The sequence below is a fragment of the Typopeltis vanoorti genome, chromosome 1, assembly GCF_054136105.1.
Source record: "Typopeltis vanoorti isolate ZY-2024b chromosome 1, IOZ_Tvanoo_1.0, whole genome shotgun sequence".
Classification (NCBI taxonomy): domain Eukaryota; kingdom Metazoa; phylum Arthropoda; class Arachnida; order Uropygi; family Thelyphonidae; genus Typopeltis; species Typopeltis vanoorti.
Genome location: NC_143549.1, coordinates 6,922,097 through 6,946,128, shown reverse-complemented (window position 1 = coordinate 6,946,128; position 24,032 = coordinate 6,922,097). Strand labels below are relative to the sequence as shown.

The window sequence follows — 24,032 nt, the reverse complement described above, 5'->3', positions numbered from 1 at the left end:
ATTTCCTTTTTCTTTTAAATAATTCATTTAAATTAGCTATTAGCCTTTATGCAGGGTTTTTAATTTATTTCTCTTCATGTTACACCATGATAGCTAAGAATTCTACATTCTTAAGATATCAGGTGTAACAATATAGCTAGTCTGGATGACTGAATGGATAGCATCTATATATTTGCTCCAAACAGGATATAAATTTTGAATCTCAATAAGGCATGAATAGTTGTGAAAATCTTTATTGGTAATAGTTTTATTGATTTTCATTCCCTGGTAATATACAACTGCTCATTTCAGACTACATGTGTATAAAAGTAGCTAAATAGAAGTCATGGAAAGCAGAAGACAAATATCATGAATCGGCATAACTATTCTGGAGGAGACTGTTGAAGAAGCTTTAAAATATTATTAAATGTGGTCTTTATCATTTCTGATTCCATGTAACAAAAAGTGAATGATATTCTAGAAGTATGGAGTAATTATCAAAAAACATAAATTAAATGAGATCAACAATAATTATAACTGGTGATAAATATCTAAGAAGCATGCTGGCTATTGGGTACATTTCAATACCAGAGGTTGAAATACCCATCAGAAATCTACTGTTAAAATGAAGTAGATGATATTCAACTAGAAGTATTGAATATTACAACACTACAAATTGAATTATATTGAATATTATGATATTACAAATTTTGAGCATATACAGGTATACCTCGATGTTACCGCGTATATCAAAATCGCATTAATCAAATTAATAATCAATGGTAAAAATTACAATTCGTCCATGATCGATTCCTGTATTAATAATTCGTAGGAGGAACGACGTCATCATGCTCGCGGCACGAGGATGATGATGTGGCCTCATCATCATCAATGTGGATGATGATGAGGCCAAATGAATTCTTTCCACTTCTGTCTGTTCCTGGAGAGTCTAAACAATTCTGTCCAGTTTGGCGCTTGTTGTGATTTGGTTTTCAGGTTCCTCTTTATTTTGTCTCTCCATCTAATTCTGGGCTGCTCTTTGGATCTTTTTACCTTCCATCATTGTATAGGGCTTTAGTTGGTAATTTTTCTGTTCCCATTCTGGTCACATGGCCGAACCATCGCGGTCTTCTTTCCTGGATTTTGTCTATTATCGTTATTTCTTGATTTAGTCGTTTCCGTATGTCTTCGTTTCTTAGCCTATTCAGCCAAGTAATCTTCTTGGCCAACCCATTTCATTAGTTAATAATTTTTTTCTCTTCAGCTTTTTTGAGATTCTAGCATTCACTTCCATAGAGAAGTATTGGGAGGACCATTGTCTCATAGATTCTTACTTTATCCAAATGTTTGGGATGCTTGGCTGATTCATCTGTTTATATTTTTTGTAATTTCACTATTGTGCTCAATCACTCCTCCGAGGTAGGTGAAGTTTTCTACCTACTCTAAATTCTTACTATTAGTTTCAATTTTCAGATTGGTGTTTCTTTTTCCTATTTGCATAATTATTGTTTTGTCTATATTTAGATTTAATCCAAATTTCATACATTCTTCCTTTATTTTATCAGAAATTTGTTGTAGATCTTCTTCTGTGCTTTCAAGTAATGCAATGTTGTCTGCAAATTTTAAGTTTGTTATATTTTTCCCATATATTTTGATTTCAGAGTCTTCTTTGTTTAAGACCTTACAGGTTGCTTCTTCCAGTATAAGATTGAACAAGTCCAGTGACAGATTACATCCTTCTTTCTCCACTCTCTGTGTGGAACCAGTTAAGGTGTCCTCCACTCATACTGCACTTTCAGATTTATCATATAGATTCTTTATTATTCTTATAGTTTTGTTGGGGATTCCAAATTCTTTTAATTTTCCATAGTTCTCTTTTTCAGATTGAATCAAATGCCAGATGAATGCCTATGAAATTTATATAACAACTTTGGTTATACCTTAGCGTTTTTTCTATTAGCTGCCTTAAGGTGAATAATGGATCAATTGTGCTTCATCCTGGTCTGAAACCTTCTTGTTCTTCTCCTAATGCTAGTTCTATATGTGGCTTAATTTGTTTTTGGAGTACTTTCATAAAACCTTACTTGAAATACTGAAGAGGCTAATGCATGTGTAATTATTGCATTCTTTTATCTCATTTTTGTATATAAGAGTTATAACTGATTTGGTCCAATCAGTAGGCATTGCTTCATTTTTTGTAGAGATCCTTTCAAATAATGTTTTTAATGGTTTCATAAGTTGTTCCTTTCCTGCTTTTAAGAATTCTGTGCATCTGATCATTACCAGGTGCTTTCCTAGTTTTAAGTTTATCTGTGTTGTGTGCTATTGTTTCCTCTTCCATTTCAGTGGCTGGAATAATAATATCCTGAGAGCTGTTTTTATTATTCTTATAATTTTATATTTTTATAATTCTTCCCATCTGGCTATTCTTCTTTATGTTTTGCTTTCAATTAGTTGTCCTCCTTTGTTTTTGATCATTATCATTTTTATTGTCCATGTCTTACTAATTTGATTCTATTTGTTTATATACAGTACTCCACGGAGGTTATTTTCTTTTGATAACTTCTCTGCCATTTTGCATTTTTCTTCCAACCAGTTATTTTTATCTCTTTTAACTAGTTTTCTAATTTCTCTGGTTAATCTATTATATTCATTTCTGTTATAGTTCTGTTTTAATTTCATGCTTTTCCTCTGGTCGCTTAACCTTTTTACTGCATTTGAGATCCAATGCTTTTTACTTTCTCTTTCTGTGTAACCTATTGTATTTTCTGCCAATTTTAATATTATTTCCTTTAATTTACACCCATGTTCTTCGATGCATGTATTCTGTTTTGGTTTTTATCTCGTTCTAGTTGATATTTTCATAGAATATCATTGTCTTGTAGTTTATTTAAATTCAGTCTCCTTTTGACTCTAAAAGTGCTTTCAGATTTTAACTTTATTCTTAGGTTTGCTGGTACTAGCTTATGGTCTGATCCACAGTCTGCAGTAAAGGATTTGCAATTTAGGATATTTGATTTCCATCTTTGGTTTACAATAATATAGTCACTCATATTCTTGGTTTGTCTGTCTGGTGATAACCATGTCCATTTTCTTTGGGGTTTGGGTTGTTTAAAGAGAGTGTTGGTTATTCTTAGTCTATTATTTGAGAAGTTTAGCAGTCTTTCGCCATGTTCATTGCTTTCTCCATACCCAAACTGTCCGATTACTCTTGGCCAGGTATCCCAGTCCTTGCCTACTTTTGCGTTGAAGTCCCCCATTATAGTTAGGAGACCTTGACTTGATGTCTGCTGTACTGCTTTTTTATAGATCTGTATAGAACTCCTCAATGTCTTCTTCTGATGATGTTGAAGTTGGTGAATATACTTGAATAATAGTCAGTGATCCAATTGATGTTTTAAATCTTTTGTCTATCCATCTTTTTGGATAGACAGACATGGTTGAGTCTTTTTTGAGTCAGCTAAAAAAAGACTCATAACTCTCTATTGTCTTAATTATCATAGGTGAGATAGGAGCCTTTGGTTTTAAAATAAAATGCTACTTTCTCTTGGTGTTTGTTGTTCTTTCTGCCTGAAGTTAAAATTTTTGTACTGTCCATGGTGAAATTCTTGTTCAGTCCATCTGGTTTTGCAGAGTCCAATTACTTCCCATCTGTAGTTGTTGAATTCGTGCAGTAATATTTCCAATGCTCCTTCCTGGTGACTGGTTCTTACATTCCATGTTCTTATGCTTGTTATGCTTTTCCTGTCTACTAGGTAATGTTTTGTTCCAATAACATATTTTTCGCATTCACTATCTTTGTTCCTAATAGTGGGCACAACCCTCGTTTGACTGGGTGATGGTCGAGCTGGCATTCATCTTTACGTTGGTTTGAGTTCAATCAATTTCAATAGTTAAGTTTCTTCAAGTGTTAACCATCACGTCTTGGCCTGAATTCATCTGCTCCTAACATGGAATACAGATGTTGTTTGCAGCTGAATACAATCACTGCTTGAGATTACCATAGCTGGCTACCCTCACTTAGTTTAGCCTGTGGGTCAACACAGTTTACTGGGGTGTGGCCACTACCAGTTTATAGTAACTTCTTTGAGCCATAAGTGAGAGTTGGGTGTCTAATAAGAGCCAACCCAGCTGCACCACAATTATGTGTGACTGTCCAAGTGGAGAAGTACTATCTTTCCTTGACACTCCATACACCAAATACTAACAACAAAAAAATTACACCAAAAACTTACAAAATGCTTGAAGGATATAATAACAATGAAAGATTAAAGAACAACCTAAGTAAAATAAAAAGTGGTAAATCAGCAGGAGATGTGATAAACTCCGAACTGTATAAATTTTCTGGAAAAAAATTTTGTCAGAGATTATTAAAATTTTTAAATAAAATATATACAAATGGACAAATATCAGTATAAAGGAGTATGAGTTTAGTAATACCTATATTTAAAAAGGAGAATAAAAGAAAATTTATTAATTTTCTTTTATTTAATTAATTAAGGTGGTCAGCATGGAAACTGAATAGACTGGGATATGAGTGGGGAAGTTGAGACTGAGCAGATATGTGTGTGTGTGGTAAGCAGTGGTAAAGGTGTATGGGCAAGGGCAGGTAAATTACAACCAACGAGTGGCTTTGGTAAGACTCGTTATATACCTAAAAATGAACTGCTGTGTTTATTTACAAATGCCAGAAGTATCAAAAATAAGGGAGATGAACTAGTTTCACTGATTGAGTTTATTTGCACCAAAATCGTTGGACTAAGTAAAACATGGTTGAATTAAGATCTTAACAGGAATAGAAATGAAAGGATACAGTATTTTTCTCAAGGATAGAAAGAACAAGAAGGGAGGGGAATGCTGCTTATGATAACAAGGGAATTATTTCCACATGGAAGACATGAAAGACATGGTAGACATGAAAGAGGGAAATAGTGGCAATGGTTATGAGACAGTGTGTTATAAAGTGGAGGTTGACAGGAAGACATATTTAGTTGAATGTTACTGTAGGCCAGGGAATGTGGAGGGTGATGATGAAGAAATGTATAAACAATTTGGATTAGTGAACAGAGGAAGGGTAATTATTATGGGCAGTTTTAATTATGGCAGTATAGATTGGAATGAAGATATAGCATAGCATTTGGGAATAAGGAAGATGAATTTCTTGAATTTTTGAAAGATCTTGGGCATAATGTAAAGGAGGACATATGAGGATCGAGAGTTTTAGATCTGATCATTTCATCAGAGGATGTAATTGTGAGTGGGGTTTCACACTTTCTTCCAGTTGGTGAGAGTAATCATGAAGTTATCTTCTGGGATGAGGCTAGTCATATTCACGATTGGGCTATTTGTGTATAGAAGCTAATGACTTCACATCAGTTGCATTAGTATCCCATAATGCAACACATATCCTTATGGACATGTAGAATGTAGTGCATTATGATTTCAGCCTTTATCGAGGTCTCATCAGTGGGAGCCAGACACAGAAGTGATATAACTAAGTGGAAAAAAAATTCCAACATTATCTCAAATCCAGAGTATTTCAGTAATAAGATCTGACACCTTCTGACTACTTGTATGTGGAAATATGACTTCTTCATTACTTCAACCTTGGTATCACTTCTGAGTCTGGCTCCACTGTTGAGACCTTGGTTAAGGTCGAAACAGTCTGGCTAGGTGGTCCCTCCCATAGTGTATTGCATTCTACATGTCTGTAAGGACATTGTGTGTGTGTTGCATTATGGAATACTAAGGCAACTGATGTGAAGTCATTAGCTTTTATATACAAGTAGCCCAGTCGTGAAGTGACTTCACATGAAAATTTTGTTTGCTTACACTTAGATAAAGGATGAAACCAAGAACATAACTTCTTGGTTTCATCTATAATTTATAATATAACCAAGTGGTGGAGAGTGACTTAGTAAGGACAACAGAAGTGCAGTATGAGCAGAAATTATTAAATCAGGCAAAGGAAACCCTAGAGAAATTTTTAGATATGTTGCAAGTAGAAGGAAGAATGATAATGTTAAGATGATGTTAATGGATGAATCTGGTAAAATGTGTCATGTACATAGGTGGCACCTGTAAATAAGTTACGTTAAACTTGTGCTCCCACATTTTATCATAATGGCAAATGTTTTTGTGCAAAATTAGCAGTAAACGGAAAACTAACAGAGGGTACTAAGGAGCTGATTACTTCAGCACAACTTGTAAGTACCCATAGTCCATTAAATCAGTTATTTTTTACAACTAAAAAGCAATCATGTGAAAGTGCTATGCCTACTGTCCGGAGTAAAGATGGTGGCAACAAAGGTCAGCAACGGAAGATTACCTCGAATCCCATCAGCTTAGGTATGCATGTGATTTCTGTTGCAACTGGCTACATAATTCCTGCGCAAAAATAAATGAATCGGCGCACAAGCTTTTTGCCGATCTCAACCAGCCCCACTTCTGTACGATGTGCCTCCATTCCGTAAAACAGTTACTAAACTTAGGCAAAAGAGTTGAAACCTCGAACTACAGCTTAATGCTATGATCGATACTTTCTCCTCCAAAATCGCAAAGTTGGAAACTAAGCTCGAGATACTCAACGACCAGCTCCCGATCACAAGTGCACCCATGCCTGCTAACAAACTTCACGAACCAATCACATCAATGGTACACGAGTCGCTCAAGGCCGAAAAGACTCAATGCCATTATCCTGAACTTTCTGATGGAAAATGGTAAATCTTTAAAAGAAGACTTTGGCAAACTAGCAGGAGAATGCAATTTTGATTCCAGAAATATCGTCGAATGCCATCATTTAGACCCATAAACAAAAGAAAAAACAGAACGAACTTTCCACGTCTCGTGAAAGTGACCTGCGACATACCAACAAACACATCCAAATTTATAAAGGCGATAAATAACAAGCTAAAGGACACTTGCTCCCAGTCACGTATATGTGCTTGACCTGATTTAGCTTTTGCCAGGAGAGTACAAAGACACCAACTCCGAAGACAACTAGAAGAAAAACGCCAAAATGGAGACAACAGTTAGGTGATAGACTACAAACAAACCAAACGTGCAAAAACGAAGCAATGACACCAGTATGCAGGCACTGCATAGGAAATGTAAGACCCTTGCAGTCAAATCCATGCCTCACAGACCCTTGCATATCCACTTCACCAATTTTCGTGGCCTCAGTTCCAACCTTAATAGTGTCCACTACTATCTGCAGTCTGCCAAACCCCACCTATTCTTTTTAACAGAAACTCAAATCTCACCTTCCCCCAGCACTATTCATCTCAATCTTCCTAACTACACACTATTTAACTCCTTTCAACCCAAGGGTGGCGTCTGTGCATATATCCGCTCCGACATACCCTGCCAGAGAACACCTAACCTAGAATTGCCCAACTTTGACCTTCTTTGGCTGAAGATATCCCTCCACCACTCAGTCAAATTCATCTGCTGTCTCTATCGCTCTCCTAATACTACCAGTCACTCTGAGCTCTTTCATTTCTTCTCCTTAAAAGTTGATTTTCTCCATTCCCACTCTCCTAACAGCAAAATCATCCTCCTGGGTGATTTTAACATCCATAACACCAGTTGGCTTTTCTCTTCCAGTTATACAGATCCAGCAGGCAGAGATGCTAAAACATTTGCTATCACTAAAGACCTCACACAAATTGTTCAAGAATCGATCAGAATACCAGATAACCCAAACCACTCCCCAAATACCCTAGAATGTAGTGAGCTCCCCTGGGTAATTCTGACCACAACCTAGTGCTAAGTTTTGGTCTCTTGCCAAGGCAAGAGACCAAAACTTTTGCTCTACACTATTCCCATCTCTATCATACCTAGATGGCTCAATTACAACATCACCCATAGAAAAAGCTAACCTTCTGGCTTCACAATTTGCCTCCAATGCGCACACAACTGACAATGGCAAACGGCCTCCAGTCATTCCAACTGCCCAACATACAATGTCCCCTGTATCCTTTTGCCAAAAAGATATCATAAACCTGTTGTCTAAATTAGACACAAAAAAGTCTCCTGGCCCTGACGATATTCCTCCAATTGTCCTGAAGGTCTGTATACCAGAACTGACTCCTATCCTATGCCATCTGTACAGACACTCTTACTCCACTGGTGACAAATCACTGTCATCTAACTACTGCCCTATGTCACTCACTTCATTCCAGTCTAAAGTGATGGAGAAAACCATCAACTCTCAACTCCTAATCTACATTGAAGGTACCTGGCTATTAAGCAACCACCAGTATGAATTCCATCGAAGCCGAACAACAGGAGATCTACTCTCATACATCACCCGTCACTGAACAAATGCCCTAGCGAAATTTGGTGAATCCCAAGTAGTTGCACTTGATATCTCCAAAGCCGTTGACTGAATCTGGCACAAAGGCTTACTAAGCAAACTCCCATCATTTGGACTGTTTCAGGACCTCTGCAGATGGATTGCCAGCTTCCTGTCTGGAATGATAGACGGCTCCCTATCCTCTCACCACCCAACTAATGCTGGGATCCCACAAGGTTCAGTTCTCTCACCGACCCTCTTCCTTCTATATATCAATGACCTACTTCACTTGACCTGTAATCCAATACACAGTTTTGCAGATGACAGCACATTACGCTCCTCCCTTTCATTTGATAAACCGTACTCTACACAACTTGCTTCAACCCCCAGAACATCAACCACCACCACCACTGTCCTTAATTCCACCCTCCAAGCCATCCTCCAATGGGGCTCAGATAACCTCGTCAACTTCAATGCTAGTAAAACCCAGTTCTGTCTTATTTCTCACAAAAGAGAACAATGTTTTCCCCAGCATTGTTTTTGATAACACTCAAATTCCCAGACAAGATGAGATTTTTCTTCTTGGAATTACCCTGACATACCTCTGATGTGTTTATACCTCTCCTGGCATAAACACATCAGAACCATTGTGGCCTCAGCTTCCAGAAAACTAGGTTTTTCTCTTTTGCTCAAGATGCTACTCCACCTCTAAACAGCTGTTAACATTATACAAATCTCAAATCCACCCAGCTATGAATACTGCTCTCACATTTGGAGTGGGACTCCTAAAAGCTCCCTCAAAATGCTTGACTCAACACAGAGGAGAGCAATTAGACTGATAAATGACCCATCTCTCACCAATTCTCTCCCCTCATTTTCACATACATGCCTGCAATTTGTATATTCTATAAATATTTCCATGGGAAATGTTCATTCTGAAACAGCATCAATAATTCCCCCACTCTGTACTAAGCCCATTGGAACATGTATAGCTGCCGCCCAACATCCTTTCACAGTACACCTTGATACCCACATAACAGGTTTCTTTTCCTCCTCCTCCTTTGTCCCTGCTACTGCGGTAATGTAGAACAGTCTTCCCCTGACGTATTTCCCAAGGAATACAACATGCAGGCTTTTAAATCAAATGTAAACAAGCTTCTCCTTTCCCAACCCATCACTCATATACAGTACTAACGTACTATAGGTTGAACAGTCAACCTCTCATATGTGGACCCAACATAAAAAAAAAATAAAAAATAAAACACTGCTGCAGAAGTCATTGTTGAGATATTCACTGATCAATTTATAAATATGTTTCATCCTCATCAGAGTGGAATCGTGAAGAACTTAAGTATAGAGGACATAGGGAAGGTGGCTTAATTGTGAGTGAGCAGGAGGAATTTGAGGAAATAACTTTGTTTTCACTAAGGCAATAGGATTTGATGACATATTCCCCATCCATTTCAAGGGAATATTCCATGGAATTGGCATGCCTGATTAATCACCTTACCGGCCATTATGGATCAGATACGCATCCTCATACGCTTCGTATCCATCATATATTTCAATGTAATATCAATGGTATTTCAAGAGAAGAAGTGGCAGCTAAACTGAAAAGATGGAGGAAAATACTGGAAGAGAGAGGTATGAGACTGAGCAGAAGTAAGACAGTATATGTGGTGCAAAGTGGATGGCATCCAGGAGACAGATCTGGAGCTGAAAAGAAATGTCATCAGGAAGGTGAGGGACTTTAGATATTTAGGTTCAACAGTGGAAGAAGATGGAGGAGCTGAGAAGGAAGTGGGATGCAGGATACAAGCGGGTTGGAGGAACTGGAGGGAGTGTTATGCGATAAGAGGGTGCCAATCAATCTGAAAGGCAAAATCTCCAGGATAGTAGTGAGGCCAGCTATGACGTATGCTATGGAAACTATGGCTCTGAGGAAAAATAACATCAACAGGATGGAGGTAGCAGAGATGAGAATGCTTAGGTGGATATGCGGTGTGACCAGAAAGGATCGTCTGAGAAATGACTATGTGAGGGGAACAGTGAAAGTTACGAACTTAGGAGCGAAGATACAGGAGATAAGGTTGAGATGGTTTGGTCATGTGATGAGGAGGGAGGACGAATATGTGAGAAGAAAGGTCATACAGATGGATGCGCAAGGAAGGAGGAAATGTGGACAGCCAAAGAAGAGATGGAGGGAGCTGGTAGAAGAGGACTTGAGGATGAAGAACTTGGATGTGGTGACAGCCCAAGACAGGGGGATGTGGAGGAGACTCATCATGAACAGTGACCCCACTTAAGTGGGACAAGCTGCAGAAGAAGAAGAAGATTACAATTTTAATATGCACTTTGCATCCATGATAATCTTGATGTCTATAGACGTCTTGGCCAGTAGCTTGGTTAATAAGAGTCTTACAACAGCACAAGTTCTATGGGAATGGAAAGACGGTAAAATGGTTCCTCTGTATTTATGCACTGGAACAATTTTACCTTCTTTCCAATGTGATAAGGCTCTGGCTACAAATTATAGGCCAATCTGTATATCTAGAGTTGTGGTGAAGATGCTAGAGAGGTTGGTGAGAAGTAGGAGACAGAAATGGTTAACAACAGCAGTATTCTCAGTGATTATCAGCATGGATTTGTTCAAGGGAGATCATGTTTTACTAATTTAACGTGCTATGACAAGGGAACAAATGCCTTGCACACAAGAAATGCATGTACAGTGGCCTATTTAGATTTTGCAAAAGCATTTGATAGACTGCCACATGACAACATGTTAAATAAATTCAAAAAGATAGGATTGGATAACAGATGTCTGAGTTGGATCAGTGACCGGCTGTCAGATAGGTATCTGAAAGTTGTATATGAGGATGCAGTATCCTGAAAGAGGAAAATCACCTCTGCGTTGTTTAAAACCATTTTGGTTTTATACAATGCTTTTAACGTTTGTTTTTACAAACGTTTTTTTTTGTTAAACAACATTGTTTTGGTTTTGCCTTGATTTATTTGTAAACCATGGCTTAAGCTTTCCCATTCTGCATGAAATGCAGTGGTCCATTTGTGGACCACTGCATTTCATGTATACTAATGCCAGGAGTATTAGGAACAAGAAGGAAGAATTTTTGGCCTTTGTTGGCTCTTCCTGGCCACAGGTTATTGGCATTAGTGACATATGGCTGACAGAAGATGATATAGTTAGTGGGATAGAATGTGTAGGGTATAGTGTGTTCAGGAGGGGACAGAGAGAATAAAATGGGTGGGAGGAGTGTTATTGATGATTGCTGATGAACTGCAGCCAAGAAGAATAGACGTTGTATTGCAAGATAGTGAAAAGAGTTCATTTGAGGCTATTTGGTGTGAGATTGAGACTAACGGAATAAAATGTACAGTTGGGTGCTGCTAAAGACCAGGTGATGGAATAGATGATGGAGATAGTATGCATAGACAAATTGATGAAATGAGTGGAAGTAGAGTAATTATTAAGGTGGATTTCAACTATGGTAACATTGATTGGAAGGGGGAGAGGACACATGTGATGATCACTTGGGTAGTACAACACCTGGTGTTGTACTACCCCAAGTGATCATTTACACTTGTGCTTACCGATAGTTTTTTCGGCATGAAGCACTAAGGATTTCGATAGATTTCGATCCGAGTTTCGTACCCGGCTATAAAAACATAAAGGGATTTACCATCCCCCTATTTATTAACAATTTCGCTGGTAAAATAGCCTTTCGGCTTATTAAATTAGTAATTAACAATAAATATAGGAGTACACCACTTCGGCAATTTGATAGTAGAGGTATGTAAGTTCGTGTTCACTTAAAACCTTGATATTCCAGGTCTACCTACTCACTGATGAGACCTCAAAAAAAAAGGTTGAAACCGGTCTGGGTAGTGACCTCTTCTCATAATGTAAAACAATATATATACATCTCTTAGGAGCTGGGTTTTACATTATGAGAGAATATTAAAGTTAGTGACGGAGCTTGCTCCACCTTTGCATGGAGTTGCCCTGGTGTTGTACTACCCAAGTGATCATTTACACTTGGGCTCGCCGATAGTTTTTTCGGCATGAAACGCTAATGGATTTCGATGGATTTCGATCCCAGTTTCGTACCCGGCTATAAAAACATAAAGGGATTTACCATCTTCCTATCTATTAACAATTTTGCCAGTAAAATAGCCTTTTGGTGGATTTTATTCAGTTACTAAGGGATAACTATCTGAGACAGTGTGTAATGAAAAATACTAGGGGTTCGAGAGTGCTTGACCTAGTAATAGTATCTGAGAATTTGACTGTAATGAATATGACCATGTTGCCATCTATTGGTGAGAGTGATCATAGGGTCTTGACCTGGGAGGTGGCTAAATGTGTGAAATTTTCGATTAAGACAGGGTACATGTGGAATTACCGTGCTGGCAGTTATGAAAAGCTTAGGAGATTGCTTGGTTCAGTGCCATGGCATGTAAAACTGCAAGGGCTGGATGTTGATAATGCATGGGAAGAGGTCAAGGGGCATTTGTAGGAGGTTATGGCTGACTGTATACCTAGAGTCCGAATATAAATCATGTAGGGGTTAAATGGATGAATAACACCATTAAACTTGAGTTGCAAAAAAAAGAAACAACTGTGGAAGGAATTTAAGGAGAAAGGTGACCTGCAGGCACATGATCGGTATAAAGCACAGGCCAGAAGGGTAACGAGTGTGGTAAGAAAAGCAAAAGCGGATTATGAAAGGAAATTAACCATGCGAGCTAAAGAGAATCCCAAACAGTTCTTTCAATATGCTGCAAGTAAAAGAAAAACTGTACACAGCAGAATGATTTTAAGGAATGCCGATGGTAGGGAGGTCACTGAATCAGTCGATATATTGAAATTACTGAGTGAGCACTTTGCTAGAGTATATCATCCAGGTGGTGACATTGAAGGAATGAAGGAACCATTAGTTTATATGGGAATTGTGGTGAATGAAGTGGAGGTGAATAGTCTATTACAGAACCTTAATGTGAATACATTAAGGTTCTGTATTGGATGGTATGTATTGTTCTGTATAATGGTTCGGGATTGGATGGTATACCAGCATGGGTCTTACGTGAAGCGGCTAAAGAATTATCAGTGCCCTTGACCATATTGTTTAATCTGAGTCTCGGGTCTGGTTTAGTCCTGAAGGGTTGGGAAGAGGGGAAAATAGTTCCACTGCATAAAGGAGGATCCAAGACTACTGTTGCAAATTACTGACCAATAAGCATATCAGGAATGGTTGTCAAGGTCTTGGAGAAAGTAGTCAAGGGGAAAATACAGGAATGGATTCATGAAAATGAGATACTGTATGGGGGACAGCATGATTTTGTGAAGGGTAGATCATGCCTCAGTAACTTGCTCAGGTTTTATAACACAGTGATGACTGAACTGGATAAGGGTAAAGGGTTTACAGTGATACTGCTGGACCTGACTAAGGCCTTTGACAGGATACCACATGGAATTCTAATCCGTAAACTGCAACATATGGGAATTTGATATAGGGTTGGTGAGATGGATAGGAGGGTGGTTGATGGAGAGATACCAGAGAGTAGTTTACTCAGGAGTAGAGTCCAAAAGACGGCCTGTGACTAGTGGTGTGCCGCAGGGTTCTGTTCTTGGACCTCTGCTGTTTAATTTGTTCATTAACGATATAGGGAAGGAACTGAGAGGAACAGTTCATTTGTTCGCTGATGATGCAAAGTTGAGTAGGGCAATAGTGAATGCAAAAGATGTCAAAATCTTGCAGGAAGACTTGGATAGATTGGAGTTCTGGGCTAAGGAGAATGGATGTCAATTTAATGTCGCAAAATGTAAGGTTATGCATTTTGGGGTGAAAAGATTAGCAGCAGTATATCACATTGCTGGAACTCTACTCCAGGAGATTGATGAGGCCAGGGACTTGGGAGTGTTGGTTGATTAGGGAGTTGAAGTTTAGGGGCACATTGCAAAAGTGGCTAAATCAGCTCATCAAATCACTAGAATGCTGAAGAATACTTTGACGAGCAGAGATAAGCAAGTTATTTTTCCTCTGTATCAAGCCTTGATAAGATCACATCTTGACTACTGTGCCCAGATCTGGTCACCTAGGTTTCTTCTTGATAGGAAGGAGGTCGAGAGGATCCAGAGGCAAGTGACCAAGATGATAGCAGATCTATGGAATGAATCTTATGAAAACAAGTTGAAGATTTGTGGGTTGCAGAAATTGGTTGATAGGCAGAAAAGGGTAGATATGATTGAGACATTCAAATTGCTGAAGGGTTTCTATAGGATTAATTCAGAGGATATTTTTGAGAACAGAACTGGTGGTGGGAGGACTAGAGGACATCCATGGAAGCTGGACAAGAGTGTAGTTAGTAAGAGCTGGGTTTTTTACTTTTAGATTGAATGAGTGGAACAAGTTGCCAGAGTCTGTTGTGGGTGCTATGACAGTGTATGAGTTCAAGGCAAAATATGATAGATACTGTGTGAATGTCGAATAGTTGTGATAGACATTATGTTTAGCACCTTCCTCGATGAGTCTAATGACTCCTTGGAGTCGCCCATAATAATAATAATAATTCTAATTGATTTAGGATGGATTTTAATTCCTGTTCATTTGTTGCTATTATCACTGTGTCATCTGTGTATCGTAGGTTAGTGATTGTTTGCTCACCTAATTTAATGCCTCCATTCCTCTTTTCTAGAGATCTTTTCATTATAGTTTCGCTGTAATGGTTTGGTATTCCTATTCCTGATTCTTGCATGATATCCCATAAAACCCACCTCATACATCCTTAGAGTAATCTATAAAGCATAGATAAAGGCTTAAGTTGAATTCCCTTTCTTTTTAGATTATTTGTCTGATGTTAGATATATGATCTCTAGTTCCTCGACCTTTTCTGACTCCTGCTTGTTCTTCTGAGATCTGATGGTCTATAAAACTTTGTAATCTTTCCTTAATAACGTTTCCTGCATTCTCTCCATGATTTTTCACCATTTTAGCTGGTATTGAATCAGGACCTGGGGCTTTGTTATTTATTATTATTAATCTCTTATTAAGCATCTGAGTGACCATATGGCATCTGTTGATGTCCAATGAACAGATGGATGGACATGGTCAAGAAAATAGGAAGTATTAGATTTTTTTCTCACAGAACAGTGAGTGAGTGGAAGTTGCATTTTTGAATATGTTATTAACTAAGTCAGTCCTCTGGATCTTTGCCTCTTATAGCATGTATACTACAAGAGGTTAATACTAGTCATGCTGCTGCCCACTACTAGGTATGTTAGTGGTTAGTTGAAAGAGGAGGAAACACCCCTGGCCCTCTAATACTCTAATAGCTCCATGGAGAATGGAGGAGACCCTCCATTTACCTTTCATATAATGAAACCTTTTATCAGGCGATATCCTATAACACCCATTCAGTTATATAGTTTATAGATTTTATAGATCTCTTTCATATCACTCCTCTTTCTTCTGTTAACCAGAATCTGTAATCCACATCTATAAACTCAATATAATCTTTGTAACTCTTCTTTGCACCTTTTCACAGCATTTTCATTTCCACCCAACTCAGGAGATTGAATCTGCACACAGATCCAGGTGCAGTCTTATCATGGCCTTGCAAAGAGGCATCATAGATGATTCAAAATTAGAGGCTCTCATGCCTCTAATCTTGCACTACTAAAGGTGCATCATATGTATAAATTCACAGAACTCCCAACAGGCAGTAAGAAGTCTAAAGCTGCAGAACCATCCACATATCAAGCATGTCTTTCAGTTATGGAATCTGTATTATGATGTGTGCTTTGGTTGCATTCCAACCCATGTTGGAATTAAGGGAAATGAGACTGTGTGCTCATATCATAATATTTTACCATCTACCTGTTTACTGTGCTGATTACAGGCAGCTAAGAAGATGAACTTTTATTCCACTGGTATTCATTATGGAGATGAACAATAAGCTCTAATCAAATCAAGCCTAAAATTAAATTGTGGCAGTCTTGTCTATGGAGAGACTATAAAGACGAGATTGCTCTTGCTGCTCAGCTTTACATAGGTTATAGTCATCTTACCCTTTCCTATTAAGGAGCGAATGGCATGTCTATATGTGAGTTGTGTGGTACCAGACTAACATAATTCACATTTTAATCTATTACTCTTGTTTCTGTAATATGTGCTATCACTGTTTTTGTCATATTCACAATCTGTCTGAGCTTTATATACTTGTTCCAGTTTTATCATGTTCATTATATTGCTTCAATTTTTAGCACAGCATTAATATTTATTATCGTCCTATATCAATTATGTATGTATTATATATGTTCATAAAAACACCATGCATTATGTATACTTGTTTTTTTTTCATGAGTTTTATTATTTTTACACCTTGTTTATATATGCTTTTTTGCAGTTATTTTATACTGCTTTTTACATTTATTTTATATATACTCAGTTTTATCTATTTATGCTGTTAATTTATGTGTTATGCATGTATTACCTTGTATACTACTACTACTACTGTGGTGTTTATTGGTGCAGTGTGATCTTAGCTCTCTTTTATTACCTTGTGTACTACCACTACTGCTGTGATGTTTATTGGTGCAGTGTGACCTTAGCTCTCTTTGTACCACTAAAATCTAGAACAAAAACTAAGCCAAATCATTCCTTGATTTTGTTTCACCAAGAAAGACTTATCAGTTGGTAAATACCATGTGCTTTAACTGGATGTAACATTTCTTTAAATTTGAGAAAAGCAGGAATAATATTGCTATCACTGCATCATTTGAAGAAAGCTAACCTGTTCAATTGTCTGGCCAATTTCAATTTCAGCCTACTGAACTGTCATGCTTTGTATATGATGGTGGTCTGAAAAGTTCTCGGGCTTGACCATAGATGGCAACACTATCGGCAAGATTTTTTTTTCCTAAGTTGGTACATCTGTCATAAGCATCCATGTGAAATTGCACGTCATTCTATCAAGTAGTTTGTTTTATACGGCTGTCTGAAGCAAAAGTGTTGTATGTATCTCTTTAAATAGATAAAATTGAGTTTTGTGTTATAAAATTCTATGTAAAAGAAGGTTTAACACCAAAAGAAATTTATTCAAAGTTCATAAAAGCTTATGGGCACTCTTCTCCTTTGTTTTTGACAATTAAGAAATGGGCAGCCTAGTTTAAATATGGCCATACCAGCCTTGAAGATGATCCACATGAAGGACATCCAAAAAGTGTACCAACACCAGAAATCATTGATCAAGTGCACAATATGGTATTGGATGACCGGCAAGTCAAAGTATATGAAATTGCTGAGACTATAGGCATTTCAAAAGAACGTGTGGGATATATTTTGCAGAAGAATTGAAATGAAAAAGGTTTGTTCAAGATGGGTGCTGTGCTTGCTCACAGCAGATCAAAAAGCACTCGCATGAAAATCTCTGAACAGTGCTTGGAGCATTTTAACAAGAATAAAACTGATTTTGTGCATCAATTTATTACTTTGAATGAGATTTGAATTCACCATTACACACCAGAATCCAAAGAGCAGTCAAAACAGTGGACAGAAGCCGGTTGTTCAACACCAAAGGCGGTTCCATCAGCAGGAAAGGTCATGGCATTGGTGTTTTGGGATGCTAAAGGCATTTTGTTTATTAATCATCTTGAAAAGGATAAGGGAATATTATTTCAATTTTTTTAACCAGACTAGACGAAAACATTCGTGAGAAAAGACCTGGTTTGCAGAAGGAAAAAAATCATCTTTCATCAGGACAATGCACCTGCCACAATGGTGTTTTGGCAATGAGAAAATTAAGGGATCTGCACTATGCATTGTTGGAACATCCACTCTATTCCCCAGATTTGGCTCCCTCTGACTTCTATCTATTCCCAAAACTAAAACTCTTCCTCGCTAGTCAACTTTTTTCTTCGAATCAATAGTTGATTGCGATTGTAGAGGGGTATTTTGCAGATCTTACCGAGAACCATTACAGGGATGGGATAATGGTGCTGGAGCATTGCTTTAATAAATGCCTTATGGGAGATTATGTTGAAAAATAAAAATAATTTTGAAATTATAAATTAATTTTTTCATTGTTATTCCAAGAACTTTTCAGACCACCTTCATACAATATCATCTCTATGTCGGATCATTAGTGTAATAGACAAGCTAAATAATATGATAAATAACAAAAAAAAAGCTTTTATTAAGTGACTTATATTTTCTGGATTTCAAACCAGCATCTCCAGAGCACATTACATATTACATTTAACATGTGGCAATGAGAATATGAAACAATTCAGATTGTAAAGGATAAAAGATCTAAAGTCTTAATTTGGCACCCTCAAATGTTGTACAAGAGAAGTATTACAGCTATGTAGGAGTTGATCTTAAGATAGTAGTCTCTCCCAAATTTTTGGTAAATTAATGCAACTGTACTTGTTCAGGTTAGAAGAATGCTTCATAGCCATGACTGACTCTAAAAGTAATCTTTCTGGCCTATAATGGTGTCTCTAAAGTACATTAGTTTACTTCCATCTAAACTAGTGTGAGGGGTTAAAAGAGTGGTCTCCCATTCCAAACTTGCCATAGTAATGGTAGTGAATGTATGAGGGTAGTCTAAAAAGTTTGTGGCCTAACAATGAAAAAAAGAATTTATAATTTCAAAATAATTTTTATTTTTCAACATAATCTCCCTTAAGACTAATACATTTATTCCAGCGATGCTCCAGAGCCATTCTCCAGTTCCTGTAATGGTTCTCAGTAAGATTTGCAAAATACCTCTACAGCTGCAATCACCTCTTGATTTGAAGAAAAATGCTGACCAGCAGGGTTATTTTTCCACTGATTAAACACCTGAGACATCTTATCTTTTGAAAAGTCAGACGGGCACTTACAATAAGCTCTTTATCGAACTCTCAAAGATCCTTTGTTTTTTTTCATCATGATCAACAGTATTGATGATTACTAACCATCAACATTCTGAAATAGTTGCCTAGAACACATGGTGATGAATATGACCAGGTGTTTTGCATATGTGACATTTACATACATTTGCATAGAGGTTTCTAATTCAGTGGCCAGTATTTGTACAAAAGAAGAAAACATTATGGTGGGTCATGAGCACTATGAAGTACAGGCAAGTAGCAGTTTGCTTGTTGAGAAAAGCAAATTCAGATTATGAGAGAACATTATCCAAATGAGCCAAGAGAAATCCAAAAGAGTCCTTTTGTTTTATGGTGAGTAAAGCAAAGGATAATTATTATTATTATTACAGGTATCTCCATGGAGTCAGTAGACTCATCGCGGGAGACCCAAACTAGCAAAACAATATCTATCATATCTCTTCTTAAATTCATTTACAGACGAAGAGCTCACAACTAAGTCAGGCAATGAATTCCACTCATTCACCACCCTCCAGGCAAAAAACCTTGTTCTGACACCCTTGTTAACCACACTCTTCTTTAATTTCCAGGAATGACCTCTTGTTCTTCCATCACTATCACACAGCTGAAACATTTCCCCTGCATCAATCCTATAAAAACCTTTCAGTAATTTAAATGTTTCTATCATATCCCCTCTTCTCCACCTATCAACCAACCTCTGCAATCCACAAGCTCTCAATCTATCAATGTAGGGAGCATTTTTTACATCAGTCATCAACTTGGTCACTCTTCTCTGAACCCTCTCCACAGCCTCCTCATCTCCAAGGAATCCAGGTGACCAGATCTGAGCACAGTAATCCAAATGTGGAAGTATCAACGCTTTATAAAGGGGAATAATAACCTCTTTATCTCTGGATGTCCAGTGTGTTCCCTCAACAACCAAGTAATCCTATGTGCAATCTTGGACACCTTAACAATGTGTCCTCTGAACTTCATCTCCCTATCTACCAACGTCCTTAAGTCCCTAGCCTCATCAATCTCTTGGAGTACTGTTTCATCAATGTAGTACACAGCTGGTAATATTTTAATCCCAAAATGCATGACTTTACACTTTTCCACATTGAACTGACATCCATTATCTTTTACCCATTCTACCAGCTTATTTAAATCATCCTGCAAACTTTCAGCATCAGCTTGATTTTTTATTGCACTACCCAACTTTGCATCATCAGCAAACAACTGAATAGCTCCCTGTAAGCCATTTCCTATATCATTTATATACAAATTAAACAACAATGACCCAAGCACAGAGCCCTGAGGCACACCACTGGTCACCTGCCTCATCCTGGACTCGGCTCCTCCATACACCACCTTGTGGTATCTCTCCCTGAGCCATTCTCCTATCCATGTCACCAATTTAGTATCCATTCCCATCTGCTCCAATTTGTGTAACAGTGTTCCATGGGGTATCCTGTCAAAAGCCTTAGCAAAATCCAGAAGTACCACTGTGTAGCCAGTTCCTTTGTCCAACTCAGATATCATTCTATTATGAAAAGTTAATAGATTGCTAAGGCAGGCTCTACCTTTAACAAAACTATGTTGGCCTCTATAGAGTCATATCCTGATCCACCCATTCTTGAATTTTGTCTTTAATCAACTTTTCCAATACTTTTACCACTACTCCTGAGATGGTGATTGGTCTGTAATTAACTACCGCAGTTTTAGAGCCACCCTTATGCAAAGGAACCACTTTGCCTAACTTCCACTCCCTAGGGACCATACCAGAGTTCAAACTTAAATTAAATATCCAAGTAAGAGTGGTTGACAATTCATTTGCACATTCACACAACACCCGAGCTGATATTCCATCTAAGCCTACAGCAGTGTTTGCATTTAAATTTTGCAATATATTAAATACCTCTGATTTCTTAGCTTCAATTCTCACATTAGTTAGAGTAGTGGTAAAAATATTGCTATAGGTACAGATATATCCTCACTTGGGTGATAGAGTTTTGAAAAGTGATCACTCAGTAACTTGACTATTACATCTGATTTTGTCACCTCAATAACATCAGCACCCACTAAAGTTATCCTTCCGAAGTCATTCTTCCTTTTACTTGCTACATAACAGAAGAACTCTTTGGGATTACCCTTGATCTCTTTGGCTAAGGTCTTCTCATAATCTGATTTAGCTTTTCTTAGTATGCTGGTAACCTTGCTAGCTTGAGCCTTGTACTGCTCATGGGTGTACTGATCGCCTTTCTCCTTGTAAATTCTCCATAATATTTTTTTCTATTTTTGCAGATCAAGCTTGATACTACTGCTCATCCATCTAACGCCTGCCTTGTTTGACTTCCTGACCATGGGGACACAATCTGATATTGCTTTCCTCAGATACCCGCTGATTTTATCCCATGTACTCCTAACATCTTCCCCCTGCAATATGTTCTGCCATGGGATGGCTGCAAGCTCACTCTGAAGCTTGTTATAATTGTCTAACCTGTAGTTCCGTATATACCCCTTCTTAACAGAAAAATCCACAGATTTTGCAACCTCCCAAGTCAATACCACATGATCGCTTTCAACAATTGAAGGTAACGAGGACACCTTACTTATGCATATAACCTCTGAACCAATAACCAGGTCCAACACTCTCACACCACGTGTCCCTTCAGTTATGTGCTGTTTCGAGTAATTATCTCGTAGAAGATGTATGAACTCCATTTCCTTTTTGCTACGTGATATTTCCTCCTTCCAATTGATATCACCATAATTAAAATCCTCCATAATAATCACTAAGCCTTCACTCATTGCACTAATTTGCTGATGCATGAATTCAATATCTCCCCCTGTACTCCCTGGCATTCAACTGTATATTTGGTTGCATTGGTCACTATTTCACACCAGACCGCCTCAAATGAACTCTCATTCACATGTCTATCATCTTGATATATTACTTTCTTTGGCTGCAACACATCAGCTATCATCAACAGTACTCCTCCCCCTGTTCTCAAATTTTGAAATGACTTATTCTGTAGTATTTCTTCTTCACTTTTATATAATTTGGTAAAATAGTTTTTCCATTGCTTTCTTTCTATGAATGGTATATTTATATATTCACAAATTTCTTTTCTTTGATTTCTTATCATTCCCCATATTTGTTTCTGTGCTCAGCAAATGTCATATTTCAGTTATTTAGAATAACTTCCCAATAGTTTTACTTTATGTTATTTGTTATTTTGTTATTTGTTTCATTTTGTATTCTTTTATACTTTTCATATTTGGTTATATTAGTTTTATCTTCTAAATGTTTATTGGATGTGTTTTTTGTGTGGGTGTGTGTGTGTGTGATAGTGCTTTTATTTTATTTTTATTTATTTATTATTATTTTCCACTTTCTTTCTGTCCTAGTTTGAGATTGTCTGTGGAAATACCAGTGGTAGTCAGGTGTAGATTCATTGGTGTAGTTGCGGTCAGTTTGCGATTGAATGGTGGAAACAGAGTTGTAGAGCAGGTGCTCCTCCCCCCATGAGTCCTTGGACTCCCTGGAGGTGTCAAATAATAAGATGCTGCTAGTTTAATGTTCATTTTGAATTTTTCCCAATGAGAATCTATATCTTCTTCTGATAACACTTTTTTTTTTTTTTTTTTTTTTGAAATTTCTCCTTTAGTTCATTTTGATAAAGTATTCTTATACTGTCTTCTTGTATTAATTCGTCCTTAAATTAATTTATTTTATAGGAATCTAAATTTTCCTATTAGCAGTCCATGATCACTTCCAATGGCTACAGTTGTTAGAACTCTAATATCCAATATTTCATCAGGTTTTACTGTTCTCTTTGTTATTATTGACTCTGGTGATTAAAGAAAAAGTGTTATTTATTCAAATATTCATTATCAAAGCTGAAGCAATGTTATTCCGTTTGAGTTTTAAGTTTAGTTTTGTTGAATCTTTGACATGTACTTGATATTACACTGTTTCCAATCCTTCCTTTTAAGTGTCTTGCCAGTATTAATTAATTCAGCTGATATGTTTTTTTTTTTTAAACATTTTTCTTGTTGACATTCTTGTTAGCATCAGGGTTGCTTATATTCTAAACACTTCCCATTGTTTAACTATCAATCTTCTCTCCCTCTTCTTGGTGTTATTCAACACTAATACTAATCCCCTATGTGAATAATGAAATGCTCATTGAATATTTGTATTATATCTTCAGCACATCACCCACACTCCATTTAGTTTTCAACTAAAGTCAATCTTCCATATTCACCCTTTCTTCTGGCAACATAACTGTAGAATTCTGTAGGGGTTTTACTTTACCCAATCTCATGCCAAGTTCTCTTTCCTCAGTGCACTTGTCGCCTTCCTAGCCTGCACCTGTATCCCTCGTGCTGCTGAGTGGTACCATGTTCTTTATATCTCCTCCATAGCATCCTCTTTTTCAGAAGCTTCTGCATAATTCAATGATCCATCCATTTCACTTCTACTTTATTTATCCTCTAATCTTAAGAATATATTCTGACATTGCTATAAGTAAGTGATTCTGGACCAAGTTCCATGCACTGCTTTTTTCTCTTCTCAGTTGATTATTCCACTGCACATAACAAATCTGTTTCCTTAATTTATCATAGTTCCCTTCTTTGTAATTCCAAATGCATAATGAATAAAGGGGTGGGATTTCACTACCTGAAATGTTATGTACTTTAGTTATAAATTTGTGAAAACTCCAGCTGTTTCACTATAATCAGGAGTGAGTAATTTATGCTTTGTGTAACTAGTATTAGTCACTTAACTAATTTAAGAAATAATATGCCACCATTATTCTTTTTCATTATAAAATATTCTCTTTTGTACTGATTATATTT

The 24,032-nt window shown here is 37.3% G+C and overlaps 1 protein-coding gene across 1 annotated transcript in view; it reads left to right on the top strand.

Moving 5' to 3' along the window:
* LOC150109762 (serine/threonine-protein phosphatase 6 regulatory ankyrin repeat subunit C-like) overlaps positions 1–24,032 on the top strand; it is a 336,489-nt gene that overhangs the window by 273,294 nt on the left and 39,163 nt on the right.